This window comes from Pleurodeles waltl, chromosome 1_2 (genome assembly GCF_031143425.1).
Source record: "Pleurodeles waltl isolate 20211129_DDA chromosome 1_2, aPleWal1.hap1.20221129, whole genome shotgun sequence".
Taxonomy (NCBI): Eukaryota; Metazoa; Chordata; class Amphibia; order Caudata; family Salamandridae; genus Pleurodeles; species Pleurodeles waltl.
The window spans coordinates 100,936,703-100,955,302 of NC_090437.1; the positions used below are offsets into that span (position 1 = coordinate 100,936,703).

Genomic DNA, 18,600 nt, shown 5'->3' on the forward strand with positions numbered 1-18,600 from the left:
GTCCCATGAATCAACAGTGTCATGTGAATTAAAAGAATGCGTTGGAGAATGTATTAGTGTAGGACTTGTGTGAGGAGAGGTAGACAGGTGCGGAGAATCAGGAGGAGAAGACTGAGGCAGTACTGGCTTCTCTTTTTGTTTTGGCACTTTAGCTGGGGGCTGTGCAGTGTCCAATTCCTCCTGAAATGCCAGCTTTCTCTTTGTTTTTAAAGGAGGTGCTGTGATGATTCTCCCTGTTACTTTACGGGTGTGTATCCTAGACTGTCTCAACCATAATTTGAAGGATTGGTTCAATTTCTGTCTCTTCCTCGGACCTTTTATGGCTTTCTCGTAGTCTTTTGGAAAGTCCTTGTTCCTCTGTATGTATGTGCATTTTTTTCAGTTCCGAAGTTTGGTGATTTTTTGGTATCAAGAATGAATAGGACGGTCTCGGCTCCGAAACAGTTTTTCTAATTTTCGACTCCGAAAAGTTTTGCGGTCCCGAACCCAAGGGTCGGTCACCAACAGTTTTTTTGGGCGGAACTATGGCCTTCCGGCAGTGGTGTACCCAAGGCCTTCTGTTGTTTCTTGTGTGGGGGTGCAAGGGTAGACATACTCACATGCTGGCCGGCTGTGATGGGTCTGTCTTCCTCGGATTCCTGCTCAGACTCTGTATCTCGGATAGAGACTGCGGTTTGCAATTGTTCATCTTCTGTAACGTAGAAATGTTCTCCGCTCTTCGACCCCATTTCCAGCCTTCTTGCTTTTCGGTCTCTAAGAGTCTTTTTTTATCAGAACGATCGACAGGCCTTGCAGTTTTCCTCCCGATGGTCTGGAGAAAGGCAGAGGCTGCAAACCAGATGTTGGTCTGTGCATGGCACCGAGGGCAGAATCGGAATGGAGTCCGCTCCATGAGGCTCTCCACGCGGTCAGCCTGAATAGTTGGGCGTGTGCGCCCCGAAGGGCAAACAAAGTTGTTTTCCGACGGTACTGCTGTTTGGATGGTAGATGAATAACGCGATCAATACAATACCGCCGAAAAGGAAAAGGAAGGTTTTTTTAAAGTTTTCCGAATCGAAATCTCTGAGCGAGAGAAAACACGTTTGAAGCCAACGGAATGGAATGCACAATGGAACTGAGAAGAGGAGTCACTCGATCCGTGACTCTAAAAGACTTCTTCCAAGAAAAACAACTTTTAACACTCCGAGCCCAACACTAGATGTCGGAATCGATATGCATAGCATGTGTATCTGCAGCTACACATGCCATCGAACACACACACATATATATATATATATATATATATATATATATATATATATATATATATGGAAAATGCCACTTACCCAGTGTACATCTGTTCGTGGCATGAGACGCTGCAAATTCACATGCTGTGCACATCCCGCCATCTAGTGTTGGGCTCGGAGTGTTACAACTTGTTTTTCTTCGAAGAAGTCTTTGAGTCACGAGATCGAGGGACTCCTCCCCTTTCGGCTCCATTGCGCATGGGCGTCGACTCCATCTTAGATTGTTTTCCCCGCAGAGGGTGAGGTAGGAGTTGTGTATATAGTATTAGTGCCCATGCAATGGAGTAAATATGTATGTACATAATGTGGTTAAAAGTGATATATTTACAAATTTACAAATGTACAAGTCTAATTTTTTCTCAACTTAAAACGGCTACAGGCTCCCGGGGAGGTGGGAGGGCGCATGTGAATCTGCAGCGTCTCATGCCACGAACAGATGTACACTGGGTAAGTGACATTTTCCGTTCTATGGCATGTGTAGCTGCAGATACACATGCTGTGCATAGACTAGTAAGCAGTTATCTCCCCAAAAGCGGTGGTTCAGCCTGTAGGAGTTGAAGTTGTTTGAAATAAAGTCCGTAGTACTGCTTGTCCTACTGTGGCTTGCTGTGTTGTTAACACATCCACGCAGTAATGCTTAGTAAATGTATGAGGCCTCGAGTTGTGTGGCTGCCTTACAGATTTCAGTCATTGGTATGTTTCCTAGAAAGGCCATGGTAGCACCTTTCTTTCTAGTTGAGTGTGCCTTTGGTGTAATAGGCAGTTCTCTTTTTGCTTTTATATAACAGGTTTGAATACATTTAACTATCCATCTGGCAATGCCTTGTTTGGATATTGGATTCCCTGTATGAGGTTTTTGTAAAGCAACAAACAATTGTTTTGTTTTGCAAATTTGTTTTGTTCTATCTATGTAGTACATTAGTGCCCTTTTGATGTCTAATGTATGTAATGCTCTTTCAGCTACAGAATCTGGTTCTGGAAAGAATACTGGGAGTTCCACTGTTTGATTTAAGTGGAACGTGATATGACCTTAGGTAAGAATTTAGGATTTGTTCGTAGAACGACTGTTTGTGTATCTGAATAAAGGGTTCTTGAATAGTAAAGGCTTGTATTTCACTTACTCTTCTGAGAGATGTGATAGCTATTAGAAATGTTACTTTCCATGTTAAGTACTGTATCTCACATGAATGCATGGGTTCAAAAGATGGACCCATGAGTCGTGTTAATACGATGTTGAGGTTCCACAAAGGAACTGGTGGTGTGCTTGGTGGGATAATCCTTTTCAGACCCTCCATAAATGCTTTTATGACTGGGATTCTGAATAATGAAGTTCAGTGCGTAATTTGCAGATAAGCTGAAATTGCAGTGAGATGTATTTTAATGGATGAAAAAGCTAACTTGGATTTTTGTAATTGCAATAGGTAGCTTACGATGTTTTTAGCAGATGCGTGTAATGGTTGAATTTGATTATTATGGCAGTAATAAACAAATCTTTTCCATTTATTTGCGTAGCAATGTCTTGTGGTTGGTCTCTAGCTTGTTTTATGACCTCCATCCATTCTTGTGTAAGGTCTAGGTGTCTGAATTCGAAGACTTCAGGAGCCAAATTGCTAGATTCAGCTATGCTGGATTCGGGTGTCTGATCTGTTGTTTGTGTTGAGCTAACAGATCTGGTCTGTTTGGCAGTTTGATATGAGGCACTACTGAGAGGTCTAGTAGTGTTGTGTACCAAGGTCGTCGTGCCCAAGTTGGTGCTATTAGTATGAGTTTGAGTTTGTTTTGACTCAATTGGTTTACTAGATACGGAAGGAGTGGGAGAGGGGGAAAAGCGTATGCAAATATCCCTGACCAACTCATCCATAACGCATTGCCTTGAGAGTGAGCATGTGGGTACCTGGATGCGAAGTTTTGGCATTTTGCGTTTTATTTTGTTGCAAATAGGTCTATTTTCGGTGTTCCCCATCTTTGGAAGTAAGTCTTTAGTATTTGGGGATGAATTTCCCATTCATGGATCTGTTGGTGATCCCGAGAGAGATTGTCTGCTAACTGGTTTTGAATTCCTGGTATAAACTGCGCTATTAGGCGAATGTTGTTGTGAATCGCCCAATGCCATATCTTTTGTGGTAAGAGAGACAACTGTGTCGAGTGTGTCCCTCCCTGTTTGTTCAGATAATACATTGTTGTCATGTTGTCTGTTTTGACAAGAATGTGTTTGTGGGTTATTATAGGTTGAAATGCTTTCAACGCTAGAAATACTGCTAGTAGTTCTAAGTGATTTATATGAAGCTGTCTCTGTTGAGTGTCCCATTGTCCCTGGATGCTGTGCTGGTTGAGGTGTGCTCCCCACCCTATCATGGAAGCATCCGTTGTGATCACGTATTGAGGCACTGGGTCCTGAAAAGGCCGCCCTTTGTTTAAGTTTATAGTGTTCCACCATTGTAGCGAGGTGTATGTTTGGCGGTCTATCAACACTAGATCTTGAAGTTGACCCTGTGCTTGTGACCATTGTGATGCTAGGCACTGTTGTAAGGGCCGCATGTATAATCTTGCATTTGGGACAATGGCTATGCATGAGGACATCATGCCTAGTAGCTTCATCACTAATTTTACCTGGTACCTTTGTTTTGGGTGCATGGCCTGTATTACGTTTTGGAATGCCTGTACCCTTTGTGGACTTGGAGTGGCAATCCCTTTTGTTGTGTTGATTGTCGCTCCTAAGTACTGTTGTATTTGACACGGCTGTAGGTGTGATTTGTTGTAGTTGAGTGAGAAACCTAGCTTGTGAAGGGTTTGTATGGCATACTTTGTGTGTTGTGAACATCGTTCTTGCGTATTGGTTTTGATTAACCAATCGTCTAGGTACGGGAACACATGAATTTGCTGCCTTCTGATATGGGCTGCCTCTACGGCCAGGCATTTTGTAAAAACTCTTGGCGCTGTTGTTATTCCGAATGGCAACACTTTGAACTGGTAATGTACCCCTTGGATTACAAACCTTAGGTACTTTCTGTGGGAAGGATGTATAGGTATATGGAAATACGCATCCCTGAGGTCTAATGTTGTCACGTAGTCTTATTGTTTGAGCAATGGGATCACGTCTTGCAGTGTCACCATGTGGAAGTGATCTGATTTGATGTAAATATTTAATGTTCTGAGATCTAGGATAGGTCTTAGAGTTTTGTCTTTTTTGGGTATGAGAAAGTACAGGGAGTAAACTCCTGTTCCTTTCTGATGAACTGGTACTAATTCTATTGCATCTTTCTGCAGCAACGCTTGGACTTCCAGTTGTAATAGATCCATGTGTTGTTTGGACAGGTTGTGTGTTTTCGGAGGGACATTTGGAGGGAATTGTAGAAATTCTATGCAATAACCATGTTGGATAACGGCTAGGACCCACGTGTCTGTTGTTATTTCCTCCCATTTTTTGTAAAAATGTGTTAATCTCCCCCACCCACTGGTGTTATGTGTTGGGGATTTGTGACGCTGAAGTCACTGTTTATTTTGCGGTGTCTTGGGACTTTGGAACTTCCCTCTAGTTTTAGGGAATTGTCCCCCTCTGTATTGTCCCCGAAAACGTCCCCTCTGATATTGACTCTGGTAAGTGGGTCTTGTTTGTGAGGTTGAGGGTTCTGTGCTCTGTCCTCGAAACCCCCATCTAAACTGTGATTTACGAAATGTGCCTCTGCTCTGTGGGGAGTAGAGTGCGCCCATGGCTTTGGCCGTATCTGTGTCCTTTGTAAGTTTTTCGATAGCAGTGTCCACCTCCGCCCAAACAACTGCTGTCCGTTAAATGGCATATTCAGCACCGCTGGTTGAATTTCCGGCTTGAATCCTGAGGTGCGTAGCCATGCGTGTCTCCGTATGGTCACCGCTGTATTTACAGTCCTAGCAGCTGTGTCAGCTGCATCCATTGCTGACCGTATCTGATTGTTAGAGATACTCTGGCCTTCTTCCACCACTTGTTGGGCCCTCTTTTGGAACTCTTTGGGTAGGTGTTCTATGAAATGTTGCATTTTATCCCAATGAGCCCTATCATATCTAGCCAGCAAGGCCTGTGAATTGGCGATGCACCATTGGTTGGCTGCTTGTGCCGCGACCCTTTTCCCCGCTGCGTCGAACTTGCGACTTTCCTTGTTGGGTGGTGGTGCATCTCCCGAGGTGTGTGAGTTCGCCCTTTTGCGAGCTGCCCCTACTACCACTGAGTCCGGTGTTAATTGCTGCGTGGTGTACACTGGGTCTGTTGGTGGAGGTTTGTACTTTTTCTCCACCCTTGGAGTAATGGCCCTGCCTTTCACAGGCTCTTGAAACACTTGCTTTGAATGTTTCAGCATTCCCGGTAACATAGGGAGATTCTGGTACTGGCTATGTGTGGACGACAGTGTATTAAATAAAAAGTCATCTTCTATTGGTTCTGCGTGCAGGGTGACATTGTGAAACGCAGCTGCTCTTGACACCACTTGTGTGTAGGCAGTACTGTCCTCAGGTGGTGACGGTCTCGCTGGATAACAGTCTGGGCTGTTATCTGACACTGGCGCATCAAAAAGATCCCATGCGTCAGGATCATCTTGACTCATTCCGGTATGAGTTGGAGACTGCATCATTGGTGGAGTGGCTACCGGTGATGGTTGTGGTGAGCGTTGTGGTGATGGTGGCAGAGTTATTTGTTTTGCCACCTTTGCTTGTGGTTGCTTGTCTTTCTCTTGGAAGGCAAGTTTCCTTTTAATTCGGATTGGAGGGAGAGTACTGATTTTCCCTGTATCCTTTTGAATGTGGAGCCTCCTTTGAGTGTAATCTGGCTCCCCTGCCTCTAGCTCCTGTCGGAATCTGTGTCCTTGCATCTGTGAGGACAGGCCCTGTTCCTCGGTGTAGGAACTTGGTTTTGGCTCCGAGGCCAGATGTTTTGGTATCGAAACCTTTTCGACCGTCTTTTTCAGCTCCGAAGACACTTTCTTGCCTTTCGGTGTTCCGATCTCTCGGTGCCGACTCATTTCGGTGCCGCTCTCTCGGTGTCGAGAGTGCTCTGACCCGGTGTCTCGGGGTCGAGTCTGTTCTGTGCCGGTATCTCGACCGGAGTCGGATGACTTCGACACATGCGTGCCCTTTTTCGGTGCCGATGGTCGGTCACCTAATTTTCGGGTTAAGCCATGGCCTGTTGGCGGTGGCGTCCCCTGGGCTTTAGTGATTTTTCCGTGAGTTTTGGTCATCGACGTCTTACTCACGGTTCTTGGCGTCCGTTCGTGATCGACCTCGTCCGAGTCCGAATCCGCGATGGAGAAGGTTTCCTCTTCTTCCACGTGCTGTTGTCCTGCCGGCGCCGACGCCATTTGTAGTCTTCTTGCTCTTCGGTCTCTTAGCGTTTTCCTCGACCGAAACGCTCCACAGGCCTCGCAGATATCCTCTTTGTGTTCGGGAGACAAACACAAATTACAGACCAGATGCTGATCTGTGTAAGGATACTTGATGTGGCATTCGGGGCAGAAGCGGAATGGGGTCCGTTCCATTAGCCTTGAAGACGCACGAGGTCGGGCCGACCAGGCCCCGTCGGGGAATCGAAAACCCCGAAGGGCCACCGGAGCTCTTCCGAAATCGGTGTCGATCTGTTCTAACTAACCCGATACCGAACGCAAACAATACCGTCGAATTTTCTGAGATCTGAACCGAAACACGGAGCGAAGAGGAACACGTCTGAACCCGATGGCGGAAAGAAAACAATCTAAGAAGGAGCCGACGCCCATGGGCGATGGAGCCGAAATGGGAGGAGTCCCTCGATCTCGTGACTCGAAAAGACTTCTTCGAAGAAAAACAACTTGTAACACTCCGAGCCCAACACTAGATGGCGGGATGTGCACAGCATGTGTATCTGCAGCTACACATGCCATCGAACATATATATATCTATACACACACACACACACACACACATATATACTTTATCTACTGGCGGTCAGATGTAGTTATAGTTAGGACCATGTTTCCATTGAACAAGTGTTTGACTTGCCTATATCTTTGGCACCGTTTGATGAATCTTCACCAAATTTTCAAAAAAAAAGAGTGAGAGTGATTCTTGATGATGAAACACACTACAGGAGAGCCTATGAACCTAGCTGAGACGTGGGTAAACCCTGGTATCAACAAAGTCTCAACAGGTATCAGCCAAAAAAAAAATGTAAATAATGACAAAACTCAAAGGAAAAAGGAAGCTGCCAATTTTATCTAACAAGTATGTATTTCAAAAACAAAAAGCATAAAGAAAACAAGAATAGCATCCACTTTTATCAAACAATGTACTGTGACTGCGACAAGTGAACACATAGGGGGTCATTCTAACTCTGGCGGGCGGCGGAGGCCGCCCGCCAGAGTTCCCCCGACAGAACACCGCTCCGTGGTCTAAAGACCGCTGCGGTGATTCTGTGTTTCCCGCTGGGCTGGCGGGCGACCGCCAGAAGGCCGCCCGCCAGCCCAGCGGGAAACCCCTTCCCACGAGGAAGCCGGCTCCGAATGGAGCCGGCGGAGTGGGAAGGTGCGACGGGTGCAGTTGCACCCGTCGCGAATTTCAGTGTCTGCTAGGCAGACACTGAAATTCTTTGTGGGGCCCTCTTACGGGGGCCTCTGCAGTGCCCATGCCATTGGCATGGGCACTGCAGGGGCCCCCAGGGGCCCCACGACACCCCATACCGCCATCCTGTTCCTGGCGGGCGAACCGCCAGGAACAGGATGGCGGTATGGGGTGTCAGAATCCCCATGGAGGATTCCATAGGGCAGCGGAAAACCGGCAGGAGACCGCCGGTTTTCGTGTTCTGACCGCGGCCAAACCGCCGCGGTCAGAATGCCCTGCGGGGCACCGCCAGCCTGTTGGCGGTGCTCCCGCCGACCCTGGCCCTGGCGGTCAAGAATCACCCCCATAGTGCTCGTGAATAGTGCCCAAAACCGGTACATGTGAAATACAAAAGGACAAGGAAGATTAAAAGGCAGCTGACATATAAGCAAACTTGGTAAACTCAAAGTACATGAAAAAGTCAACAATTTTGTAACAATATTGAAATTGTGATGTAGAACAAGAAGCCTTAATTTGCTGCCTTAATTGCTGACGACGTTTCAACCCAGTTTATATAGGGTCATAATCAAGACCGAGGATGCATACAGACAAAGTGGTGCAGTCTATAAAAGTCAAAATGAAGAGGATAGTAATTCGAAGGTCAAAACAATAATAGTCCCCATTGATAGAATGAGGAGCTAAGATTAATAAACCCCTCTTAGAGGAATCCTTAATGGCCAATTCTTAGGAACTGAAATCCATAAAAGGGGTATCCAAGTCTGTGAACTTCATTATAAACAAGTCAAAATCTTACCACACCATTGAGAGGGGCACAGGTGATACATACAGCTTTAGAGGAAGAATAATGAAATCCACAGGTGGAGCCTAACAAATCAAAGGTTCCTAGAGGGAAGCAATTTCATCTCCTCACAGGCGGGGGTGGTGGTCCCTGGGCTGTATATGGCCCAGAAGGGGGGGCTGTGTGGCCCTCCTCCATGTTTTAAAATTAGTATTTGGAGCCAGGGAGGTGTTGGTCCCCGGGTCCGGCGGTCCGCACAGACCCCTTCCTTAATTACCAGGGTCCCCAGGGCACCTGAAAGCCCCAGGAGTGGAGTCTGTTCGGTCCACCTCTTTTTTGTTTTATTTTTTAATAAAGATCTGGGGAGGTGGTGGTCCCCGGGGCCAAGGGGGGGTCAGTGCCCCCACCGGCATAATAAACAATTTAGCCCCGGGCAGGTGGTGAACCGCAGGGCATTTTTTTTTGTTTAGAAGCATGTCCCTGGAACCTGGCCCACCTGGGAACTAAATTAAGAACAAGCGTGGGAGAAGTGCTTTTTTTTTTTTTTTTTTTTTTTTTAAATTTACGGCAAAGTTTTTCGAGAATTTTGCCGTAAATTCGAAAACAAAAATGCTTTTTTTCTAATGGTGGCTCCCAGGGTCACCCCAGCACCAAGGCTAGGGGGTTAAGGTATTTGTACCATGTCCCTTTTTCTCAAGCCGAATCCCCAAATGGCTTCCAACACTACCTGGTTGAAGTGTTGGCAGTCAATCAGATCTCAGCACAAGATCTCCAGGATCTCCGGAGCCTCTGCTATATTTCTTTTTACCTTTAATATCTCTAAAACTACTGAAAGGATTTACACCAAATCACAAAAAGCACGCTTTCTGGACCTACAAGCTACTTTTTGCCAAATTTGGTGTAATTCTGTCCAGCGGTTTGGGCTGTAGCGTTCAAAATCCCTATGGGGAAAATGCATGGAAAAAACGTGTTTTGGGACACCTCTCATCCCCTTTTTTTCCTGCCCCAGCTTGACGAATCAACCTGAAACTTTCAAGACAGCAGCTGAACCAACTGTTGTATTAGTTTTGAAACAGAAAATGCTTTTCCTATGGAAACTGGGTCCTAACTACAACTACCTACTGGCGGCTGTACACACACACAAGAAGATGGCAAAGTGTGCATTGGAGGGGGCAAGAAATGCTCTTGTCGTTACTACCTGTTTTACTACCTTGCTGAAATATCAATAAAAAGATTTAAGCAAATAAGAAAATGGCCATGGCACCAGTTTGCTAACACGAGATGTACTGGCTTTGTCAATGCTTGCTTTAAAGTACTAGGAATGCATTTACCGTCATCTAAAGGATTCCAGTTTGATGATGAGTCATGGAGTTCCTCCACATCTTTTCTGAAAGGAGCCAACAAAAAACATGTGCAAAACATTCTACAGACATTCAAGGACATATACAACGTTATACTTCCCTTTTCATGATGTACATCGATATGTTGCAGGTAACTACTCCACTGCATAAAACATGAATTTGTTTGGCCGAGAATTATTTATTTTGGCTTTGCTATAGGGTCACTGACAAGTTCTTGAATCAGTCTGGCTGGAGCTGGGGCTGAATGTTAATTTATAATAAACATGTACACCAGACTGACGGCAGGCCATAAATACAATCAATATGACTGACATACAGAGGGAACATACACATTTTAATGATATCAAACCCATGTGCTCCAATGTGCAAGGGTTAAACAACCGTAGAAAAGAGACAAGTTAAAGCATATTTAGGCACACATAGGGTAAACTAAGTTCCTACATTTAATTCTGCATCTAAAAACCCTGTGCGGCTAGCCAACAGATAAGACATAAATGGATTATTTGCGTTCCACAGTTCCTAGACAGGAAGAGTGCCAATCTTGTTTCTAGAAGCGGTTTTTTAAAGGCTGCAAAGCTGTATATGACAATGCTGGTAGGCACCTCATTACAGAAGGCACACTGCTAGATAATCCTGATACAATGAAGAATATATACAGGCCAAACACCACCACCCTAGGTACCCTTTGATGAAAGTCTTTATACTTGCAGATACAATGACCACAACATATATGGGTTAGTGATTTCAATCTGGTGGTTGATTATGGAAAGACCACACCATTCAAACCCCTGTACCTATGAGGCCACAAAAGCACTTAAATATGGCATGGAAACCAAGTTACATGATATGTAGAAAATGGCACAGAAGTACAAGTGTTTTCATGCTGCTCTACCATATGTGATTCACTCTCCAGAACATATTTCTGGCTAACTTCACAATCCATACTGTCATGGGTTTCATATATGTAACACCTTCCCTGGACAATTTCAGTCACTCTGACTTTATGCTGTATCTCCCTCCTCCAGCTGTTCTGCAGCTTGACCCACCCGGGAGATACCGCCCAATGCCCCCCCGGAATTTGGACTGCCACCACTGACAATATCTTCAAAGTATTTAAGGTTTTATGAGGAGCTTTACTCCAAGCTGATGCCAGCATATGTTGTACAGCTCAAGCAGTACTGATCAGAACTCATTATAGAGGGTAGGAGGATGATGCAGAAATGCAGGCTCAGGTTGCACAACTCACTGCAGAGGAAACAGAACGATAGACAATCCGTGTTCTGGCAGAGACGTGGGATCGGATGGGCTCCCTGCTGAGTTCTAAAAATCATATAATGAGATGCTCAGTTGGCACTTCCTGGCGGTGTACACTGAGGCCCTGGGTAAGAGAAACTGCTAGGTGCGACATGGGAGGCAAGAATATTAGCTTTATTAAAACCAGATAAGCGATGTCAATCATATCAGACACTGTCACTTTTAAATTTAGGCTGCAAAATACTTGCAAGAGTTATAGCTAACTGCCTCACACCTCACATGTGTGGAGTGGTACTCCTGGATCAGACGAGATTTTAACCAGGTAGGATGGGACAGCACACCGTATTCACATGCTGTTTGAAACCCTGAGTTACCTTCTATAACAGTCTCCCTCGATGCATGTTTGGCTCATTTGAATGGTCTTTTTAAAGGACAGGGCATAGCAGATTGGGCTTGTGAAAGAATCTGCTTGAACTAGTGGGCCTATTATACTATGCTTCAGTGGCTCTTGTCAGTACAAAAAGGCAGTTGCCTCGTTCATTTGCTTTTTAGAGAGGCAGCAGGAAGGGATGCCTGATGTTGCTTTTGCTCCTTGCCCTCATGTCAGCTCAGAAATAATTATTCCTACAGGGGTATTTATGGCAAAGCATGAAGTCAAATATCATGCATGGTTCCTATATTGCACCCATACACAGCGGCAACAAAAGAACACCGATTTAGAATCAGAATATGAAAATATTCTTGAACATGCATAAATACTCCTATCACGCAGCCATCTTACTTCTTTGTTACACACAGATAAGCACTATTTCTGAGTTTTTGCCGTATGTATAAGAATGGGATTCTGCGTTGACCTCGAACTGGATGGAAATTATGGTATGGTAATATAAAAGGAAAATATGTTGGTTAAGAAATGTATCTTTACAAAGTAGTTTAAGTTATGGGAATCAATATTTATTGAGGTTATTGTGTTTGACAATAGTGCTCGATTTTATTTTCCAACGCTGAATTGTAAACAGCTTACTAATTTGAAAACAGAACGCAGCATGCGTTTCGTTCAGTCATTTGACAGTTAATTGAGCCGATGGTCTGGTGGGTGTCTCCGCTCGAGCCGTTGGTTGTTGACAGAGCAGAAGTTGCAGGATGTGGTTTGTGCTTGAGCCGCAATGCAGTCTAGGCTCAGCAGAGATTCTACAGTAAGAGCAAGAGGGTGGCGGGCACGAGCAATCCGGTAGCTCGTGCGCCTCCCAGAATTAAGATGTCAATTATGATTTGGACTACTGAGGTTGCCGTATGCACACAGATGAAAATGAAAAAAGGAAGCATAATAAGGTACAAAAAGAAGAATACAATGGGTTCTGGGCATAAGGCTTCAGAAGGAGGTGAAATGGTTTCCCATATGGGTGAGAAAAGGGAAAGCTATGTAGGCAAAAAAAAAAAAAAGTAGTCACAAGGTTGTGGCTTGTGATGAGACTTCAAGGAGTGGAGATGTTGATTTAGGTTGTTGATCAGAATCAGATGGCTTAAATAAGGAGATCATTAAGCCAAACAGATGTAAAGAGGACCAAGGTGAGGTAGGACTTGACATGAAAGGTTTTGTTGAACCATTAGGTGAGGACACATTTGATCATTCTTTGGTTCAACATTCTTTTTTGCGCCAATAGACAGTGGCAGAAAATGTGGTACAATATGTCAAGTATTGGATAAGGCGAGAGATGCCTAAAGAGGTACAGACACATCTTAGATTGGAGTATCCAAGGCCTACTTTAGATTCTACGGTTGCTTAAATGCCCAAGTTAAACCCAAAAGAACAAGTTACTTACCTTCAGTAACACTTTTTCTGGTGGATACAATAGCTACCTGTGGATTCTTCACCTTATGAATTCGTCCTTGCGCCAGCTTCCAACGGAAAGTCTTCTTCCCAGCTCTCCACGTCGACGAGGACGTCACAATTGCACAGTTCCACGCGACTCCGTCTGACGTCACCGTGCCAATAAGAGGTCCTTGCCAGGTGCTGATGTCAGTTTCACCCATTTTTTACATGCCTTTGAGGCGAACAGGTGGGAACCGACTTCCACAATAACCCCAATAAATACATATATACATAAAACGTTCATGATGCAACATAATCAAAAACCATCATTTGTATATACAGGATAAAAATTTCAATATACACATATATCTATACAACCACATATCCTAGTGCAATCAGACAGGCAACAGGGAGGCAGGTAGGACTGTGAGGGATCCACAGGTAGCTATTACAGGGAGTGCAGAATTATTAGGCAAGTTGTATTTTTGAGGATTAATTTTATTATTGAACAACAACCATGTTCTCAATGAACCCAAAAAACTCATTAATATCAAAGCTGAATATTTGTGGAAGTAGTTTTTAGTTTGTTTTTAGTTTTAGCTATGTTAGGGGGATATCTGTGTGTGCAGGTGACTATTACTGTGCATAATTATTAGGCAACTTAACAAAAAAAAAATATATACCCATTTCAATTATTTATTATTACCAGTGAAACCAATATTACATCTCAACATTCACAAATATACATTTCTGACATTCAAAAACAAAACAAAAACAAATCAGTGACCAATATAGCCACCTTTCTTTGCAAGGACACTCAAAAGCCTGCCATCCATGGATTCTGTCAGTGTTTTGATCTGTTCACCATCAACATTGCGTGCAGCAGCAACCACAGCCTCCCAGACACTGTTCAGAGAGGTGTACTGTTTTCCCTCCTTGTAAATCTCACATTTGATGATGGACCACAGGTTCTCAATGGGGTTCAGATCAGGTGAACAAGGAGGCCATGTCATTAGATTTCCTTCTTTTATACCCTTTCTTGCCAGCCACGCTGTGGAGTACTTGGACGCGTGTGATGGAGCATTGTCCTGCATGAAAACCATGTTTTTCTTGAAGGATGCAGACTTCTTCCTGTACCACTGCTTGAAGAAGGTGTCTTCCAGGAACTGGCAGTAGGACTGGGAGTTGAGCTTGACTCCATCCTCAACCCGAAAAGGCCCCACAAGCTCATCTTTGATGATACCAGCCCAAACCAGTACTCCACCTCCACCTTGCTGGCGTCTGAGTCGGACTGGAGCTCTCTGCCCTTTACCAATCCAGCCACGGGCCCATCCATCTGGCCCATCAAGACTCACTCTCATTTCATCAGTCCATAAAACCTTAGAAAAATCAGTCTTGAGATATTTCTTGGCCCAGTCTTGACGTTTCAGCTTGTGTGTCTTGTTCAGTGGTGGTCGTCTTTCAGCCTTTCTTACCTTGGCCATGTCTCTGAGTATTGCACACCTTGTGCTTTTGGGCACTCCAGTGATGTTGCAGCTCTGAAATATGGCCAAACTGGTGGCAAGTGGCATCGTGGCAGCTGCACGCTTGACTTTTCTCAGTTCATGGGCAGTTATTTTGCGCCTTGGTTTTTCCACACGCTTCTTGCGACCCTGTTGACTATTTTGAATGAAACGCTTGATTGTTCGATGATCACGCTTCAGAAGCTTTGCAATTTTAAGAGTGCTGCATCCCTCTGCAAGATATCTCACTATTTTTGACTTTTCTGAGCCTGTCAAGTCCTTCTTTTGACCCATTTTGCCAAAGGAAAGGAAGTTGCCTAATAATTATGCACACCTGATATAGGGTGTTGATGTCATTAGACCACACCCCTTCTCATTACAGAGATGCACATCACCTAATATGCTTAATTGGTAGTAGGCTTTCGAGCCTATACAGCTTGGAGTAAGACAACATGCATAAAGAGGATGATGTGGTCAAAATACTCATTTGCCTAATAATTCTGCACTCCCTGTATATCCACCAGAAAAAGCGTTACCAAAGGTAAGTAACTTGTTCTTCTGATGGATACAAACTACCTGTGGACTCCTCACCTTATGAATAGAGTCCCAAAACAGTACCACACTCGGAGGTGGGTGCCCATCTGATTACACCAAGAAATCCTGTAAGACAGATCATGCAAAATGGCCGTCCCTCCAAACCTCAGAATCCAAGCATTAATGCTTTGGAGATATGTATGGAGAGACGCCCAAGTTGCCGCCTTGCAAATGTCCACCACCGGGAGCCCCCTTGCCAGGGCCGAAGTGGCCGACTTAGCCATGGTGGAGTGGGCCCTGATACCCTCAGGAGGAACTTTCTTTGCCAGTGAGTAGCAAACTTTTATACAAAGAATGACCCACCTGGAGATTGTTCTTTTATGGACTGCTCTGCCCTTCTGCTGACCAACATACCCAACAAACAGCTGATCCCCGAGGCGAAAGTCTTTCGTCCTCTCAATATAAAAACTGAGAGCCCTTCTAGGGTCCAATCGATGGAGTCTCTCTTCCTCTTAGAAGGGTGGGGAGGAGGGTAGAAAGAGGGAAGGGTAATAGTTTGCCCTATATGAAAAGAAGTGACAACTTTTGGCAGGAAAGCCGCCCTGGTTTTCAGTACCACTTTATCAAGGAAAAACAAGGTAAAGTGGGGCTTTACGAAAAGGGCTTAACGCTCCCCAACCCTCCTAGCAGAGGTTATAGTGATTAGGAAAACAGTCTTAAGGACCAAATACCTTAAAGGACATGAATGCACGGGCTCACAGACATATGAAAGGGTGTAGGAATAAACTTATTAAGCAAGCCCTTAATAAATCTATTTACAATCGGAGATTTAAATAAAGAGGGCTGGTCCGGGAGGCAAAGAAAAGCCAATAGAGCAGCCAAATAACCTTTAACTGTAGCCACTGCACAGCCTTTCTTTGCTAAATCAAGCGCAAATAACAAAACATCTGAAAGGTGGGCATTCGAGGGATCTTTCTGTTTTTCTCCGCACCAAATCACAAATTTAGCCCACCTACCGGCATAAATGGATTTAGTGGAATGTCTCCTGGACGACAGAATAACAACCACTACATCTGGTGGGAGAAAAAGGAACTCAGGTTGCCCCGTTCAATCTCCAGGTATGAAGGTGCAGGCTCTGGAGGTGGGGGTGTACAACCTGCCCCTGCGAGAGGAGGTCTGCCCTGAGCGGAGGGCACTTTGAGAGTTGCAGAAGGTCTGAGTACCACACCCTTCTCGGCCACTCCGGTGCCACCAAGATGACTTGGGCCCTGTCTTGGCGAATCTTCATCAGGACCCGAGGAATCAAGGGGGGGGGGGGGGGGACGCGTAAAGCAACTGCTGTTCCAGGGTATTTGAAACACGTCCCCCAACGCTCCTTGCATCAGATAATGGAGACTGCAGAATGACGGGCAGTGTGTGTTCTCCCGAGTGGCGAATAGATCCACCTGCGGAGATCCCCTCACCCCGAAGATGTACCGGACCAGGTCTGGATGGAGACGCCACTCGTGATCAGCCAAAAAGTGCAGACAGACTGTCCGCACGTACGTTCAGAACCCCGGCCAAATGATTTCCTAACAAGCAAATCTGATGGTCCTGAGCCCAGGACCAGAGTCCCAGAGCTTCTCTGCACAGAAGGTACAACCCTACTCCTCCCTGCTTGTTTACATACCACATCGCGGTAGTGTTGTCTGTGAGGACCTGAACCGACTGACCGCAAAGGGAAGGGAGGTAGGCCTTGAGAGCCAGACCTATCGCCCGCAGTTCCAACAGATTTATATGAAACATCTGTTCCACCGGAGACCAATGACCCTTGATCTCCAGATCCCCCAGATGAGCACCCCACCCTAGAGTGGAGGCATCCATTACAACTGTGGCCACTGGAGGGGGTAGTGAGAACGGCCATCCTTGGGAAAGGTTGCCGTCCACTGCCCACCATTGGAGATCCGCTGCAGTGTCCCTGGAGATACTTATTGAATCCTCGAGATCTCCTTTGTGCTGAAACCACTTACTGCGGAGGCACTACTGAAGAGCCCTCATATGCCAGCGCGCATGAGTGACCAACAGAATGCAAGAAGCAAACAGACCAAGCAGGCGTAAGACCTTGAGGACTGGAATAACCGCTCCATTTCGAAACATTGGAATCAGCACCTGAATGTCCCGAATCCGCTGAGGCAGGGGATAGGCCCGATACAATGTTGTGTCCAGTACTGCCCCTATGAACAGGAGGCGTTGAGAGGGCTCCAGGTGAGACTTGGGCACATTTACCGAAAACCCCAGATCGAACAACAACTGGGTTGTCACCTGCAGGTGATGCAGCACCAGCTCTGGAGACTTGGCTTTGACCAACCAATCGTCCAGGTAGGGGAATACCACTATTTGCTTCTGCCTGAGATGTGCTGCAACCACTGCAATCACCTTTGTGAAGACTCGAGGTGCTGAAGTAAGCCCAAACGGAAGGACCGCAAACCGTCGACCATCCTTCTTGGGGATCAGGAAATATCTTGAATAACAACCCTGACCCCTTTCCTGCTCTGGAAGCAACTCTACCACACCCTTTGATAACATGGCCAGAACCTCCTGGTGCAACAACAGGAGATGGTCTTCTGAACAAAATTAGGGATTTGGGGGGAGGGGGTCGAATCCTGAAAGGGAGAGCATATCCTTTTTCCACAATATTCAACACCCAGGAGTCTGTTGTTATCAACTCCCACTCGCGGAGAAAAAGACGAAGCCTTCCCCCTACAGGAGAGGCATGTTCGATCAAGTGGGGAAAATTAGGGCTGCTTTCTCTGCTGTTGTCCACCAGAGGAAGAGGATGAAGATGAAGGGTGCTGCTGGGATGCCCCTCTATCTCTAGCCCTCCCTCGCCCTCTAAAGGAACGATAGGATGGATTGGCAGGTTGTTGGGCCGAGTACTGGGGTCTCCAAAAAACTGCCCCACGATCAAACCCTCTGAACCTGCGAAAAGGCCTATAAGGGGCAGCAGGGGTAACCTGTAAGCCTAAGGACTTTGCTGTAGCTTGGCTCTCCTTAAAACGTTCAAGGGCAGAGTCTGCTTTCTCACCAAACAGCCTTTCATCATCGAAGGACAAGTCTAGTAAGGTGGTCTGTACATACGAGGAGAATCCGGAGGACCTCAGCTAAGCGTGCCTCCTTGTAGCAACAGATGTCCCCATTGCCCTGGCAACTGAGTCCGTTGTATCAAGGCCAGATTGTATAATCTGCTGTGCCGCAGCCTGTGCATCCGAAAAGAGTGTTCCAAAAGGCCTCTGTGCTTCCTGTGGCAGATCCCCAACCATAACCTTGGCTGAGTCCATAAGGGCATGGACATACCTGCCCTGCACACAGGTAACGTTTGCAGCCTTGAGCGCCATGCTGCAAGACGAAAAGATCTTTTTCGAAGACTGTTCCATTCGTTTGGACTCTCTATCAGACAGGACTACAGGCAATAAACCAGGGGCAGACTTTGTGGAGCAAGACGCTTGAACCACTAAACTCTCCGGGGTTGGATGACGTG

General features: G+C 45.7%; 1 protein-coding gene across 1 annotated transcript in view; it reads right to left on the bottom strand.

The window, feature by feature from the left end:
• Positions 1–18,600, bottom strand: part of GAK (cyclin G associated kinase) — a 1,188,967-nt gene that overhangs the window by 886,759 nt on the left and 283,608 nt on the right. The gene's annotated exons all lie outside the window — the stretch shown is intronic.